This window comes from Cyclopterus lumpus, chromosome 9 (genome assembly GCF_009769545.1).
Source record: "Cyclopterus lumpus isolate fCycLum1 chromosome 9, fCycLum1.pri, whole genome shotgun sequence".
Lineage (NCBI taxonomy): Eukaryota > Metazoa > Chordata > Actinopteri > Perciformes > Cyclopteridae > Cyclopterus > Cyclopterus lumpus.
The window spans coordinates 9,163,029-9,179,589 of NC_046974.1; the positions used below are offsets into that span (position 1 = coordinate 9,163,029).

The 16,561-nt window shown below is 42.8% G+C and overlaps 1 protein-coding gene across 2 annotated transcripts in view; it reads right to left on the bottom strand.

Moving 5' to 3' along the window:
• The window catches only part of arvcfb (ARVCF delta catenin family member b), a 99,887-nt gene that overhangs the window by 14,381 nt on the left and 68,945 nt on the right, over window positions 1–16,561 (bottom strand). The gene's annotated exons all lie outside the window — the stretch shown is intronic.

Consider the following 16,561-nt stretch of genomic DNA (forward strand, 5'->3'; position numbering starts at 1 on the left):
GCCTGGAATCTTTCCGAAAGCATTATGATTGAAAATACTGAATGAGGAGAGCACAAGTGGGAGGAATTATTGATCTGACCAAACACAAAGTATTTGAGAGGGAGGTTTATCTCACTTGCATATAACACATTCCACCAGTCAATCATTAGGCCTCCCACTGATGGAAATGTAATTACATTACTAGCTATTAGACAGAGTAAGCCATCCAATAACATCAAATCAAATATATTCACCCAGGGTTTTTATTATCATTTGACACATTCAGGTTTATCACTAAGTGATTTACATGGAATCAACAAGACTCTACACAATTCAATTAAAAAGGTAAAGAGTTCAGAACGAGGATGTTTCTCCTGTCAAGGTCATTTTAGCTATTCATATCTCTGGTGGGAGTCATGAATCTTTTATGATACATCACACCACAAGTAGGGGAGACATCTCGTCAGATTTTAATAGCTCGAACAAGAAAAATTCTTTACTATTTTAATAATGCTCAAGTCACATTTTGAAGCACGTTGAGGTTTTATTTCACATCAATTAGAGTTGGGGTTTTAATCTCTTGCTAAAGTGGAAAGTGAAAGTCTTCAGAGTAAGGAATCAAAACGAAACCTGAAGTAAGGCCTTGTGCTTCAATCTGCTGCTACTCACTGAGGCTTAACAGACATGTGCACAAGTTAGCTGATGCTTAGAAACTGGTGGCTAAAATCTCCTTTTACAGAAATACCATTTTACCAGCAGCTTCCTTTCTATCCTCTACAATAGCACAGAAGCCATTTTAAATCCTTTTTCTATCCCTCTAGGCTCAAATTAAATAAGGAATAACCCGCTGTGTCTTCTTATGTGTTCTGAGGCCAGCATTTCCAAAGTTCAATTTGAAAACTCCTGTATTATGTGGGCAGGTCTGACTAGGCCCTCCATTCATTTTTCAAGATAGTGTTTGTAATATGAGTGCAACCTGGGTCAAAGTATAAAAACATGAATCAAAACCCTTAAAAGTGCATCTTAAGCTATCATCTCCTTTTTGTATTCACTTGCTTTGTTCGCTAGAAGAAAAGATGACAGTTAAAGAGTGAAAAGTGTCATTTCTGTGCTTGAGAGTTACAACGGAAACACACAGGCTGACATTCAAGCCTCTAAATCCACATCTCGTACCCGTAAATTGCAGAGAGCGGATGGCTGGGCGCACTCCGAGATTGCCAGATTCAGACACAAGCTACATCGTTCTTAACACTCAAAAAGAAGGGTTATCAAACACTGTGGCATTTCCCCTCCAAGATCATGCCAAGCCTGCTCCTCCAGAATGTGGGTGGGTGGAACTGGCAGGTCGGGAGGATGTTACTGGTGCAGCTTGAAAAATCTTGAACTTATTTTCAAAGCAGCAGCAGAAGCAGGAGCCGTCATGCACAAGACCCCGCTAGTAACCATGTGCTGGAACATGAATCACATCAATAGCTTTTTCTCGGGGGGCAACACACGAGGGGAGAGTCTGCAAACCAGAAACTCAGCAACATTCTGCATGCTACTCATATTTCTGGGCCTACTGGGTGCACACTCAGCAAACTGGACACCATCTTGCAGGCAGTCCTGTTGACACACACTTCATCTCCAACTGCACATTCTCTGCACAAAATGTCAGCAGTGTTAAACCTTTGCGCCTTTTATGACAGTATTTTTCGAATATAATCTGCAAATCCCCATTTGCTCCTTCTTGTACAGCCTGGAGTCTCGGTCTGTCAATCAACTGAAAATGGCATTTTACAGATGATGAATTCAAGACAAAAATAACGACGTGTACTGTGCAACAATAGAGGGACATCCACTGGGCCTTTAAACTAATTCCTTTATCCTTAGTGGAATGTCTCGCTGTTGAGTCAGAGAATATCTCTGCCAGAGCTTTCACTCCTTCGTCCTTAGTGGGGGCTTAATGTCAGCACCCAAAGTCCAAGGTCTTTCCTAAAAGCACTAGCCAGGTTGAGCTCTGTCTGCACCCTGTCTGCAGCGGTGTTGTTGTTTCTGTCGTCACTCATCTCATGCTCGCCTTTTGGCCTGTTAGTTGTCAGTTTGTTAGGCAGAATGACAATTCAGAGTAGAGATGAGCTGTCAATGTGACGTGGGCTTGGCTTTGCTAAGGACAACCCACAACCCTATATTCTGTGACAGACTGCAAACGTGATGAGATTGTTAAAATACGGCTGCATTGTTGAGAGTTGAGAGTATGCAAGTGCTCTTCTATTTTAGTTGTGAGGTAGAAGACATATCATACTGAAGAAATACTTCATTACAGATGAAATTCTTGTTTAAAAAATAAATAATTGTGTGTTAGCAAAATGTATGTAAAGGAGCTATAATGAATAGTTTTGAATCAACAATTGATCAAATTGGAAAGAGGTCGCTCTTAGTGACAAACCTGTGTGTGTTTCAATGCAACCAATTATTTTTAACATGAGAAAATAGGGACAGCAAACAGCTACATGTTCCCCCCAAAAATAAATATAAATTACAGTTATATTTGAATATTGCTGTGAATATTGCATGCGCACAGACGTCTCTTTAAAAAACAAAAAAACAATGGCGAAGCAAGTTAAGTTGTTTGATAATGAGGTTTTTAAAGTTTCTTTGGATGCAAAGTACCCCGGCATCTTTGGGCATGTAATAGACTTAAAAAAGTGACACATTAAGTTCACTTGTTTAAGTTAGCACATCATACAGAACCAAAGAGATAGACATTGGAGCTTAAAGCAACACGAGTGGGCAGCTCAACAACATAATGAGGTGGAGGCTGCAAGAACTGGCACACAGATTGACGGGCTGCATAGTAACTGCATAGTAACTTAATTACTCAACATATAACTCAATTAAAAATGGCAACCATATTTTCATGCCTGGTACACATATACATAATGTAACTAGCATTAGTTCCAAGTCCTAGTTTGTGAGCTGAGCTCAAACACAAATGGGCACAGTCTGTAACACATGCACGAAATGCTCAGGAGATCTAAGCTCATCAACTAAATGAGGTGAGATGGGAGGAGAGGCAGGTTGCTTTTCAAAGCAAAGGAAGACGGTGACAACTCCTGCAATTAAGGTAGGGCTCAATTAGTGCCCGGGTACAGAAGAGAAGGGGCTTTGTTGTGCTGCAGTGCGTGAAAACTGGGTTAGAAACTAAGTTAAGTTGAAGTGATTGAGTGGTGCTCAGTGCAGAGCGTTAATTCGGTTCAAGTAGCTTCACTATTGGCTGCCATTAAAGCCAAGGTGTCGCGCGGTGTGACAGGCTGGTAAATGATAATGGATTAACCGATGGGCTCGGACGGGACACACGCACACTCATACATGTATTATGTGAACACATGGAAGACTCTTCTCTCACACACTCAGACAAACACCTCACTGACTCTGGTCTCTCAGCCTTCTGCCTTCCTCTCGGATAGTTGGCAGCACAGTTGGATACATACTTCTGCAAACACGTCCGTGTGCACACACAAATCCACAAACACACCAAGCCCTTGCTTCGGCATGTCAAAGAGTGATGTTCATCGATCCAGTCTGCCTCCATCGTGTCCTCTTCTTGGACTAGCACCATTTATTTACTGCTCCGTTTCCAGCACACATAATTTTTCATCGAATCAGAGGGACTTTGATGGCGTATCACTTTCTACAACTCATAGGGGAGTTTTACAGCACTGGAGGAAGATAAAGAGAGTGGCAGATGGAGAGAAAAAAAAGATAAACAGCAGAAAATAAATAAATCCCTCCTATCCGTCATCCATAATCTTCTTTCTGTCACAGGTTTTTGCTCTCACGTAGTTATTCTACGCAGGAAGATTGTAATAACCCACAGCCTCTGACTTTGTGGTTAATTGAAATGCTGGTGATGTCCAGTACTGTAGGAGCGTTCTGCCGTTACTCTCATTGTTCAGTCACTCCAGGCAGCGACGGAGAAGTGGAATACAAGCTGAGAAAAAGAGAGGATAAATACTGTGGAGCATTATGCTGACATTCTCCCCTATGGAACACATGCATAAACAAATCAGGCCATGCCACTGGGAAATCCTCAAGTTGTCGACTCTCCGGTCACATTCCACATCTGAAACTGCTCATTCACCCTCTCACGACCTGTGTGGACGTAAGAGTGTTTTTATAAAAGTACACGCAGGCACATGGGAGAGTGCTATAGTGCTAATGAAGAGTCTCCTGGGGCACGGCCACAGAGGGAAGATGGCTAAATCAGCACATCATTAAAAGTATTAAGCCACCGGTATAAATATGGACTTTCTACGGTTCATTAAAAACCAAAAAGTGAGCGGTGGAGCCACATAAACAAAAAATGTAAATTGGCAGGATGTGCAGGGGCATGAGAACACTTCTGCCCTGAGTCATATAAGGTTTGTGAATATATATACAGTATATATAAATATTTTTTTTGTTACGCTGATTTAAGGAGCATATTATATTTCAAATAAATCAGTTTAGGTTGTGACATACTACTTAAGAATGGATGGTAGTATCCTTGGGTAAATTAACGTTTACTGTTGATTATAAACTGCATGTATCTATAAGTATTACTAAATGAGTGTTGTCCTTCCATTGTTATTCTGGAAATGCATCTTGATGTCAGGTGTGAATGTAATCGGGCCCAGATACCAGATCCATGTTAATGCTGGGTACAAATCACAGAAAAGACCTAATTCACTTTCACATTTCTTTTTACGCTACTCGTTCTAGTGTAATTTTTCAACCAGTGTTACTCCACACAGGTTACATTGAAACAAACACTCTTTTGCAAAATACAATTTGACCTCATTTGACCCATGCCTGGTTGTCCTCATCCTAAGCCTGAGGGAGAACATGTGATTGAGGCTGTGAATTCTCTTTCTCTCCACAGCCCTCCTGATAGCCTTGGATTCTAGTGAAGCCAAAACAAAGTGCACCGCCAGGCTGCAAAGGCTGTTCACCCTTTCAGACTGACAGGATCCAGGAGTCAAAGCTTCATTTTCTTCCTCACACCCAGTTGGCCCCTGCTGAAGATTGGCATCTCTATGGGCAGCCACGGGGCACCATGCATTAGCATACCCACATGGTGGTTTGGCCTTGGTTTGTCGGATGTTGACAAAGAGAGGCAGAAGGTGGCAACTGGCCCATCTCTTGGACCGCTACCCACCAGCTTTGGGGCACAAATATGTCCTGGTGTGATGGGCTGTTTTCAGAGCGGGGAAAGGAAGTTGGGAGAAAGGAGATATCACCGAAGGCAAAAGGTGAATATGCAATACCGGTGCCCCCTGTCCCTCCCTCCCTCCATCTTTTCCATTTCACAACATGGGGTCCTGCTCCAGCAGTACCAAAAGTCTGGTCCATGAAAGCTTGTTTCCTACCATTTGGCACAATAGGACCCTTTTCAGCAAGCTGACAGGGGAGTATTTCCTCTTGCCTGTACTGATGGGCAAGCAGAGTCCTGCTGTGGGCTTTTATTCCACAGAGGACACATCAACACCGGTAATAAGAACACGCTGACGAACTGACACCAAATTGTCTAAAGCGTCCTAGCACTCCTTTTACAGAGTGCATTGTAGTGTAGCTCCATCCCTCCCGCTCCAGCCCCTGCACTTTAGCTGGGAAAAAGAGCCAAGGGGTTTCTCACTCTTGAGCCATAGTTGCATTAGAATGGGCCTCGCAGCTATCCAGGCTTCTCCGAGGATCAACGGTGGTAATGCTCTGGTTGTTTGTTTCCAATGTCCCTCCTGCTAATGTAATAGGGTTTCAGTGCCTGAGGTGACGGTGTTGGTTTATATTAGAATCTCTGTCAGGTGAAAATATTATTTCCCCTCGGATGAAAAACATATTGACAAGATAAGTCACTTTTTTTCAGTTGCTACCTCGATGTTTGGTAAAAGCTGTGCATGTCATGGATCCAGGTGCTTTCAGTTGGAAAAAAATAAATGACAGCGTTAAATCCATTTTCCGAGTTGCATTTACCAATTCGTTGGGCCAGTCATGTGCACCCCAATCTAAATAATGATATGAGTGACAGCCGTGGAAAAACAGCAGAGCACCAATTTTGGAGTCTGTGAAACGGTGGAGTGCAAGTTATACAAGTATAGCTTATGATACTCAACATGACAACTTGATAGGATAATTGTGTATCCTGTAGGTATTTTCTTTTTTTTAAACTCTGTGTTCAGTCATTATCATTTACATGTCATGTTCACATTGTTTGCCGGTTTGACTGAAATATGTTATGTTATTTGTCTCCAACACACACGTCTTAATTACAACTGTAAAACTTTTCCAAGTCGTATTAGTTAACTAAATGTAATTCAGTGTTCAAATGCCCTTTGTTGTTTATAACCAGAAATAGTGTTTGGTGAGCCAGTTATTTGTTGATGAGGTACTACGTGACGTTTACGCTGTATTTCTGCCTTTACCTCGCTATTCACTCAATGAAAGATGAAGTCATTGCTGCCGTGATGACATCCTGTGTCAGAGTACTTTGATTGCTGTGTCGTGTTTGGACCTCTGCTGTAAAGTTCTTGGATCTGTCATGAAAACTGTGCTTCCTGGTGCAGCCCCCTGCATTGTGATAACGCAGGGCTGATTTCAGTCTGAAACCACCTTAAGCACAATAATAAACCCATTCAGCGGTCTATCTGCGTTTGGTGTAAACCCAGAACGGATAATGCTCAGCTTTGGCGATCTGGCATTGCTATCGTGAAAATGATTTAAACCAACAGTATGAGGAAGACATTCAAATAAGGTGAACCCTCGCAAGTCATAACAATGGTAATCTTTCCCATCGCTACAATATGGCATAAAAGTATGGTCGGATAACCTGTGAGTACAGTTAAAGTCTAAGCTTGCATATCTTATTCAGACGGCCATGGAGATCATGGGGGAAGAGAATATCCTTATCTTCAGCCCCGATATGAAAAATCTGTGCTCAAGGAGACCGAACACATATTCTGAAACCAGAATCCCTGGCGTTGTCTTCAGAACGCCAATCTGCAGGCTAAACCGGTTCATTCCATCCTCCATCTAAATATTTGTATAATATAAATATAGAGCAACAAGTAGTATTATATGATATGATTTGATTGGGGACTGCTATATTGTGACTTCATACTTTATTATATGTGTTGATCACGGTTTTATTCATTGTAATTATTGTTGAGTAAGGAGTGTATGTATGATCTTCATTCTATGCGTGCATGTGGATTGTGATGCTGGCAAGTGTACTGTGTGATGGAGCGGCCCAAGACACATTTTTCTATCTAATCTTACTTTTCATCACACATTTTGTGAATGCATCTTATACTGATGTACAGTTTACACACTCGGCCATGAGGCTGAAGCTGAACGACTGCCGTGCACCCTGCATATTACACACAATGCAGATACATGTTTGGACTATGTTATGAAGCTGTCTGCAGATCACGTACAGAGACAGGGGAACCTGGCTCCGTGCTGGGAACATCCATTTTATTTCTTAGTTTCTTTCTCTGCTTTTCTCTCAGCTTGCCTCTCATAACCTCCCATATCTCCACCATTAAAACAAAAGGGACTAACAACTGCCTCTACCTCGTGATGCGGACAATATGTAGAAATGAGAGAGCGCACAATTGTAGTCCTGGGGTAGTCCCCATCTCCATCGCCACTAACAATCTGTCCGTTTGACGTTCATGTGAGAAAGTTGGACAAGAAACAGCAAAACAAGAAAAAGGAACAAACTGTTTTTCGATTTGTCCATTACAGAGCAAAGCCACCTGCTTATTCAGGTGATGCCCCTCATTCAGAGGTAATGAGTTTAAGACTGGCAACCAAAGTAGCTTTGAATTGAGACCTTTCTCAACCGTACCAACGATTCTCGAGATTCCAAACAAACTGGGCAAAATGCTGGCCTGAGGGCTGCAATTACTGTCCGAGCTCTGCTTATGCTCCGTGTAAGTTTACGTTTAGTAGCAACAGCAGCCTCCGACACTCAAGTGCTTCGGAGTGGAGAGGCGTATGCATCTGCTTTTGAGCGCATCAGTGTGCATGACTGTGTGCATTTAGTAAGAGTGTAGTGTTTCAGCATCACCTTGAGTGTCTGCTCTCTTTACCCAAGTCACGTCCTCACTCAGACACAAACGCAACTAGAAACTCAGGAAACAGCCACAGCCTGCCGAAGAGAAAGAGATATAAAAAAGTATGTAGAGAGAGAGATGAAGATAAAGACAGAGAGAGAGAGAGAGAGAGAGGCCCATAGAGAAAAGCTGTGGGGAGCGGACAACGTTTCCTATTTTCCTGGTTGCCAGTTTTAGTTGTTCACCTGAGCCTGAAAAACAAGCTTATGTTGTCCAGCCGGTGTTGTGCTACAAAAATTCCGATGACAGTTTATTCCTAACATGCTGCCTACATCTGACAGGGACTGCACAAAGAAAGTGAGCATCAACGGAGCAGGATGGGAGGAGAGGAGGGAGAGGAGGAGAACAAGGGGAGGAAGGGAGAGGAAAGGAAAAGGTTAAACAGGAGTGAAGGGGGGAGGATGGATTGAGTAAAGGAGGAAATAGTGACTGAGAGGATTCGAGCTATGAATTTTGCATGGTGGATAGGACAGCTGTCTGGTAAATAGTCCACAGAGATGCATTGACCGGGTCAGGCCTACAAGACAGTAATAAGAGGGAAAAGAAAGAAGAAGAAAAAACGCCATCTCCAGAAAAAAAACGGATGCACTGCACCACGAGCAAAATTATGTACTTGACAGTTTGGGATGTGGGTTTGGAGGTTGGCAGTCCAGCCTTCGGGAATAAGCCTAGATAATCCGGTGGACTGCTTGCGTGTGTGAGGGGGTTAATAGAGATACGGCAGTGACTGGAATGAGGACTAAAGATAGAGGCCTGAAGCTTTGGAGCCTCCGCAGACGAGTTCCTAGCATGAACGGAGGCGTTTATACTCTGTGCGCTGTGAGCTGCATTATTCTCCAAAAAGCCAGAGGGCGTACAAACTAAATTAACTGAAAATAATTTCAAAAGACAACAAGTGTAACCTATAGATATACCCATAGACTATAGGTGTAACCAACAATAAGCCATAAACCAACCTCCACAAGGAGGGATTGTTATACATTCATGGACTACTTTATTGCCTTTGTACAAGCCCTGTAAAGAAACAAGTCAAGTATTAAATGCATTATGAAGAAACAGAGGTTGAATAACCAGTAAACAATTTGATTTGGATGCAAAATATTTACTCAAATGTAAAATGTAAGATCTCTTGTTTCTAAAGCCATGAATCGGCCTTCTTTGTATAATCCCTAGACATGTAAATCAAGCTTTTATCAGTGATCTCGCTGGCTTCATCACGGCAAGTATAGCTTTAGACTAAGGCAGATGTAGGGTAAAGGGTAAGGGGAAAGGGGGAAGGGGGAAGGGGGAAGGGGGAAAGGAGGGGCATGTGGGCTGATGGAGGGCCTAGAGTCTGGATGACGGACAGCAGTGCACATACACACACTAGATTTGCACCGAGGTCCGTTCTTGAATTTTTGGTTTAGAGCTTGTGATAACAGTATTCAATATTTTGGTGCCAATAAATAATCCAAGCAAGGAACATTTTTATTACCACGAGAAAATGGTGCAGGAATTGTATGTTAAAGCAGTGTGCACGAGATACATTCATCTCCTGTAAATGTGAACAAAACCTGTCGATTTGTGCACCAGTGGGCCTTTCTTGTGTTTCTTTATATCTCATTGTATTTGGAGGTCCTCTTGGTTTAGTTGTTCTGCTTTTTCTTTTGTCTCCCTGTGTTTTAACTGGTCTAAAAGCTTTCACCGGAGTTCATTTGTGGTTCTGTCTACCTGTGTAGCCAGCTGTACATACGCCCACACAGGTGTCACTTATCTTGCCTAATTAGACCTCTCTTCAGGAGTGTGTGGGTAAGGGCAAAACGATAGCCATTGCTCTGACTTTGTTGTTGCTGTACCTGCTGGGGTAGAACACACGGTTAATAGTAGTCATCGCTCCATTCATTTGACCTGTGTGGGTGTGCAGGACCTTGTAGTTGTTCTGGTTGTTTTTACTCGGGTCATTTTGTTCGCTCCAGGAAACGGTGAATATTTTATATTTTTAGAAGCAATAGTTACTGTAATTCAACAATGATAGTAAACCATTTAAGCCTTTGTGTGTCAAATTGAGGAGGAGGTGGGGAGTTGCTGATGTGTTGCTGTACAAGCAATGCGCCCCAATACAATCGAAGACAGGTTTTAGTTTGGACTATATTTCACCTTCCATTCAGACTATTTAAACATCCTGGTGCACCACAGCCAGAGCGATAGCCCCTAAACAAATGCAACCTCTTTCTCCGACTAGAGTCTGCATCGAATGCGTGATGCCAGCTGTGATGGTGTTTGACGGTGGAAGGATTTCCTGTGTCTGGGTCGGTGTCAGCACCCATCTCTCATTTAACGCTCCCTCCAGCCTCGCCAGCCCCCGCCCACCCCCCGTGAAATGGCATGCTAAAGTGTGATGGATACTCTGGATTAACTCTTGCCTTGGAGGATGACAGTCAATGCTTTTCTCCCCATACACACACACACACACACACACACACACATACAAACACACACACACACAGCGGATGCTGTGGTCAATTTTCTCAGGTTATATTATCTCTGTGCAACGATGTGACAAACAACAGCACCTCTAATAGCTACATAATAAGACCCTCTCGGTAAAGGGCACAGGGCACTTAATGTGTGCATGTGTGTATGCGAGAGCGTATTTGTGTGCGTTAATGAGTATGTGTGTGTGTGACTGTGTTTGTGGGCAGCTGTGTGAATTAGGATTTGGACGTGTGAGTGTGTGTGCTTATAAGAGTCGAATGAAAGGCAGTGAGGATGAGATGAGTTGCCCCCGACGGCTTAAATGAACCCATCGTCAAAATCAAACTTAAAACCCCAAATACTTGTGATTATAGATCAGACAGATTGGCTGTGGACGCTGAAAAATCCTTTCACGTCGCCCTCTTCCCACTCACCATTCTCGCTCGATTACATAAATAGAAGCTTAAATATTTCTCCTTAGACCATTTGTGCTTCCCCTTCCCTTTCCCCTTATGCTCCTCTCTTTCATGGCTGTTGTATTAGTCACAGGAATGTTGTTAACACCTCGGCCTTTCCGCTCTTCGGCTCACAAGCGCACAAATTTGATGTTGCATATGATAGAAATGTCGGTTGGAACCCTAAAATATAATCCAATGCATCATGCTCGCCTGATGTAACTGACTGATTTTATGGTGAGAGTCAAATCTCAGTGGAGAGACAGTTTGATTGGACGCCTGCCATTACTAAACTCTTCTCTGCTCCATCTGACCCTCTCCTTCGACTGTTGTAAACAGGTGCCCAAATGCACCCCAAGGACAGCCGTCCTTGGGGTGCATTTAGTTCCTCCTGTTAACAACAGTCTAGACTGTTTACGACCAATATTTCATCTACTGTTTACCAGTAACGGGACAGTGGCAAATTCTGGGGAGGGGCATTTTTCCCCCTCACTAAGCTTGTGCTGGAGCTCCAACGATGCTCGTCAGCGTGCCATTAATCAGCTTTTAATTAGATTAAAGCGCCTCTCACAGAAACAGGAAGCAGCACTCTTGTGCCTCGAACGGGGCCAAACAAAGGCTCCAATTGGCAAGTAAATCTCTGTGCGCTTCATCCTACTTCCCTGGGATCGGCCATGTCTCGTAATTATCCCTTTGCTTCAACTGCTCAGGTTTGGGGAGTTGTGGGAGGAAAATGACATGGTTAATCATCTGAAGAGCCTGAAGTTGCCGGCAACTGTGGATTTGCACATTTGCACAACTGCACATTTTTTAGAATCCCACAGGAGCCTCGTAGGAGGAGACACACTGATCTGGGTACTGCGATTTTTTAGGGTTAGGAAAGTTTAAACAACTTGAGAAACAGTTAATCACTGATGTTGCATTGGGTGGAAGTACCAGGTTTATGAGGAAGTGCTGGGGAATTCTCCTTTGCCTACTATCCTTTGCCAAGCAGGTGGATAAATGCTGCTATGCATCAACACACACAAACACACAAACTAATCTGCAAGGACTTCATTCCACTAATGATGTGTAGAGCAGACACTCTACAATGAGACCGCCTAGGAATAGCATTATGCAAACCTCTTTATATTTCCAACAAAGCACAAGGTGGTCCAATTTAAATAAACCTCTTGCTCCCTTCATTTGTTTTGTACTCCTCCTTGCCTTATTATCACTCCTTTTCATCACTGCCTGTGTGAAACAGCTCTCTGTTTGAGAGGATGGGGGCGAGTTGAAGGGAGGGGGGGGGGACCAGGAGCAAAATTGTCCGCTGCAAGCCGCTGGCTATCCACATAATTAGCCTTTTTTTCTGTATTGTGCAGTGCTTATTTTTGTTATCAACATTTAAGTGATTGGTATGTGATTGAGAAGTGTCAGGTTATCCGTGGCTCAGCGGCACTCCCAACAGATGGTGTGGCAGAGCTGGATTCAGTCTTAATCTCAGGTGAGGTGGTGAGGGATTTAGTATCTGAAGTTTATAACATGTTGGCATATAACATAAACACATGACATATTACTTCATCATGACACATGCATATATACACACTGTTGCCATGCTGTGTTCCCAAATGAACTGAGGCACTGTCAAAACATCTAGTGAGAGACAGTTATATGTCCTTCCACCATCAACACTCCATACCGGGCAGAAAAAAGAGATTAGGCCTAGTTACTTCAAATGTTGCTAAAAGAAGGCTTTTACACTTAACCTTTCAAGTGTCTTGTATCCAGATGATATCCACACCTGATTTATTACACTGTATTTACACATATATGCGTCTGTCTCGCCATTGAATGCTAATCTGGTTCAGCCCTATTTTAGCGTGATAAGAATATGTAAAATGAGCAAGATGTCTAATTCAAAGGTTTTACTGATCAGGGATCAGATCAACACTCAACTTCCACTTCATGCAAACACTAGCAATGCTTTTCACAGTTGCTTTAATGTAACAAAGAGAAAGATGACTGATTTTAGTGTGAATACCACTGAGGCTTTTTTACAGGCTGTTTACTGATGTATTTCACTTTTAAGATTACTTGACCTGAAGCGGGATGGATGAGTTTACATCTTTTCAACATCTGGCTGGAATGCAACTGAACAATCTCATTTCTATTTGTCTCGAATGCTTCCTGGCTGCAATTCCATTTAGCTTCTTTTTTTTTTTAAATATCAGGTAGCTAACCAATCTGCCCAACACCCATGAAGTGAGTGTAAATGGGGTAATATAACATCTGTGCCTTGACTCAGAGGCATCAATTATCTCCACTTGGGCCACCCCTGTGCAAAGTTGTTCAGTGCAAGAAAGTGTAATACAAACAGTTTGAAAATCCCAGAACATGATTATGTCTGATGTTTTGGTTCAAGGTTTTTGTTTATATTGACTCTTCCTTTATATAACTAGGAAGTCTCCAGAGATACAATAACTCCTTTTGCTCTGTTTGTTTGTATCCCATTTAGCTTTGCCTTTCCGTTTGAAGGTTGCGGCAGAAATGGAACAGAAGTATAAAACCAATTAGTCACTCATCACGCATCGTGATACACTGGCCTCCTTTTCTTAGAAGAGGGTTACCTTTCTCTTCAGACGTGACGGCATCCAGTAGAAAGAAGAAAACCTATGTGATGCTATGCACTGCTGTATATTAGGCATAAACAATAAATGATACATGGACTGTACTTGTACAGTGCTTTTCTATTCTTACAGCCACTGCATGTCACCATTCAACCATTCGCACACTGAAGGAAGGTGGCTTGCCATGCGAGGTGTCACCTGCCCATCAGGACTTTCTTACAATTATACAACATTCACTTCAGCTCAGGTGCAACTTGGGGTTAAGTGTCTTTCCCAAGGACACATCAACATGAACTAGCGGATTGAAGGATGACCCTACTCTACCACTGAGCCACAGTCCCCGCCCCAAGGAAGGAAGTAAAGAAGGTGTAATGCTGAAGGAAAGGCAATGACTGAGACAGAGAGCGATATAAGGTGCCAGACAGTCTGGATCACTATGTGTCAGGATAGCAGCTGAGAGTGAGAAAGTATGTGTGAATGTGAGTGAGCATGTGTCCGTACAAGTGTGAGATGTTGATATGCATGCTTTTTGTTTGTGCGCATGCTTTGTGTAATATGACATTCCGGGCGCACACATTCACGAGGTCGCTGTCTTCATTTGGTGCCTCACTTCGCTGTGAAATGTGGCGGCAGGAAGTGAGGAATAGGAGGTGAAGGATGGACGCAACTGAGTGGTGTGTTTATTCTGAACAAAAGGGTAAGTGATTCCACCCAAGTGGTCAACACGCTGCAATCTAGCAGGAATTCAGCAAGGCCAAGAGTCAGCTTTCACTATCTGGGTGTTGAATTTCTCAACCATGAAAACGGAGGAGCGCCTACATAGGGACTGCTGCTTGGAATTTATTATTGTGATGATACTCTGCTTTAACTTGGGGTGCAAAGTGGACGCAGAACAGGGCAACATTTCCCTTTCATTTGGAATTGTGCTACTCTGAAGCAAACTTGGCAGCACTTAATGACGCAAAGAGACTTTATCTTGAAAAATGGATCAGCTTGAACATTTTTGCTCACAGCAGCAGGACATTCGTCGTGCCTTCGGGCAAGACGATTGTTTTTCTTGCCGCAGATTACGAGCCACAGAGATATTGCAGTAAGGATTAGAAGAATCACATTCGTGCCACAGAGACATAAAGAGGAATATTTCTCATCCACAACCGCAGGGGAAGACAAACAATGCAAGTGTAGCTTCGTTTTCCTTAATTCAATTGAGGCTGTGACTTTTCAGACTTCAAGAGCTGAAACGCATCTGAGACGGAGATGACTCCAATCGCAAAGCAGTCATTGTTCATTACACTGCAAATAGAGATCTCCAGTGGGACGATATCAAAGAGGGTTATACAATGAAATACACAACAGCTTGCACTAGTGTTGTTTGTCAACTAAAATATCTCCGCAAATTAAATACTCTATACTATAAGACAAAGCAGCGAGGCGCGTTACACAGTTGTCGTCTTGGTAAACGCTGCCGTTTTATCAATTTTCTCGGAGTGTGCAAGGCAAGGGGAGCACAATAAATCTCCCAGGGATGGAGCGAGCACTGAAGTGGCAGAGAGAAAGAGAAAGGAGAAGTGGTAAGAGAGGTATATGGAGAAAGAGAGAGAGAGAGCAAGAGGCCGAAGTTATGGAAAGCGCTGATGCCTTTATTGCTTATTAATTAATTAATAACAGTTATTGCTAATTAGCACTACTTGATGCAGCTGGGATTGATGTCAAAAAGATTCAACATGGTGGGAATAAGCTCTGCCAGAGGAAACCAGCATTCACCCACAAAGTTTCCAATTATTTCCTCGTATAAAAACATAATAGTGCTGCTGGCCAAGAGGTAAACGGTAAAAGGCAAACAGGAGTTTAATATGCATACTCTTGATTAATACCGCTATAATGCCCCATTGACTGTAGGCTGATATATGAACTCAATGTGGTCTGAAAGGAAACTTTCTACCAACAACTCACATTTAACTTTTTTTTAAAGCCATGTTAGCGGCGAGGATTTAGGGATGGTGATCAACCACTTTGGTTCAGACTAAGTATGGCTTCAAAGACCCTAGACTCTGCATGCCAATTCATGATTGCCCCCATCTGTGTCGCATAATGTAAATTTCGCCATCTGCCCAAATCTCCAAAGGTCGACGTACTATAAAAAAATTGTCATGTGCTAGAAAAGCAAAGTGGATGCTTGTTTCCTGCACTATATATACTGTATGGATTGTATTCCACATTCTTGGTCCTATTCTTGTTTAGTAATCTCAGACACCGTTTTATTTTTTTTGGGACTTTTTTTTCAATAGCACAAAGGAGCTCTTCTTGTTGCCATCGGTAAGTCACCATCAGGTTTTCTCATGGAAATGTGGAACTTGTCTTTGTTTGCATTTCCCCGATTGTATTATGTACATTTCCTGTGTTTGCTGGAGCTCATTGAAAAACACACCCACATGCTGAGAAAGGAAGTGAGGCTCTTCGCTCCGCTGCATTGTGACACCGCTCTGACAATACAGTGGAGAGGGACAAGGGTAAGAAAGAGCAGATGAAGGGAGGAGGTGAGGCAAGAGATGGAGGCTGCATAAAAGGTAACGGCTAATTAATTTGAAGCGCTGCGTTTCTCTCAGGAGAACCAACAACTGTTTCTATATTCTATCCAACCTCCTCTTCTGGTTGGATGAGTACACATCCCTTTACCTGACCTTTCTCCAATGTAAAGGTTTATGCTTTGGTTTCAGGAGCCGCCGCACTCAACGGCTCTTTAATGAAATGCGTCTTTTCACAGCCACCCCTAATGGACATCTCTACTGATGGATGTGCCTGCAACAAGTCCAATTTCTGGTGAACCTGCATAGACAAACTAACTCACTCAATCAATTAAGGTCGACAAAAGTGGCCACATAATCAACTAGAAAGACGAATCACATCAACTGGGCGAGACAAGTTTACT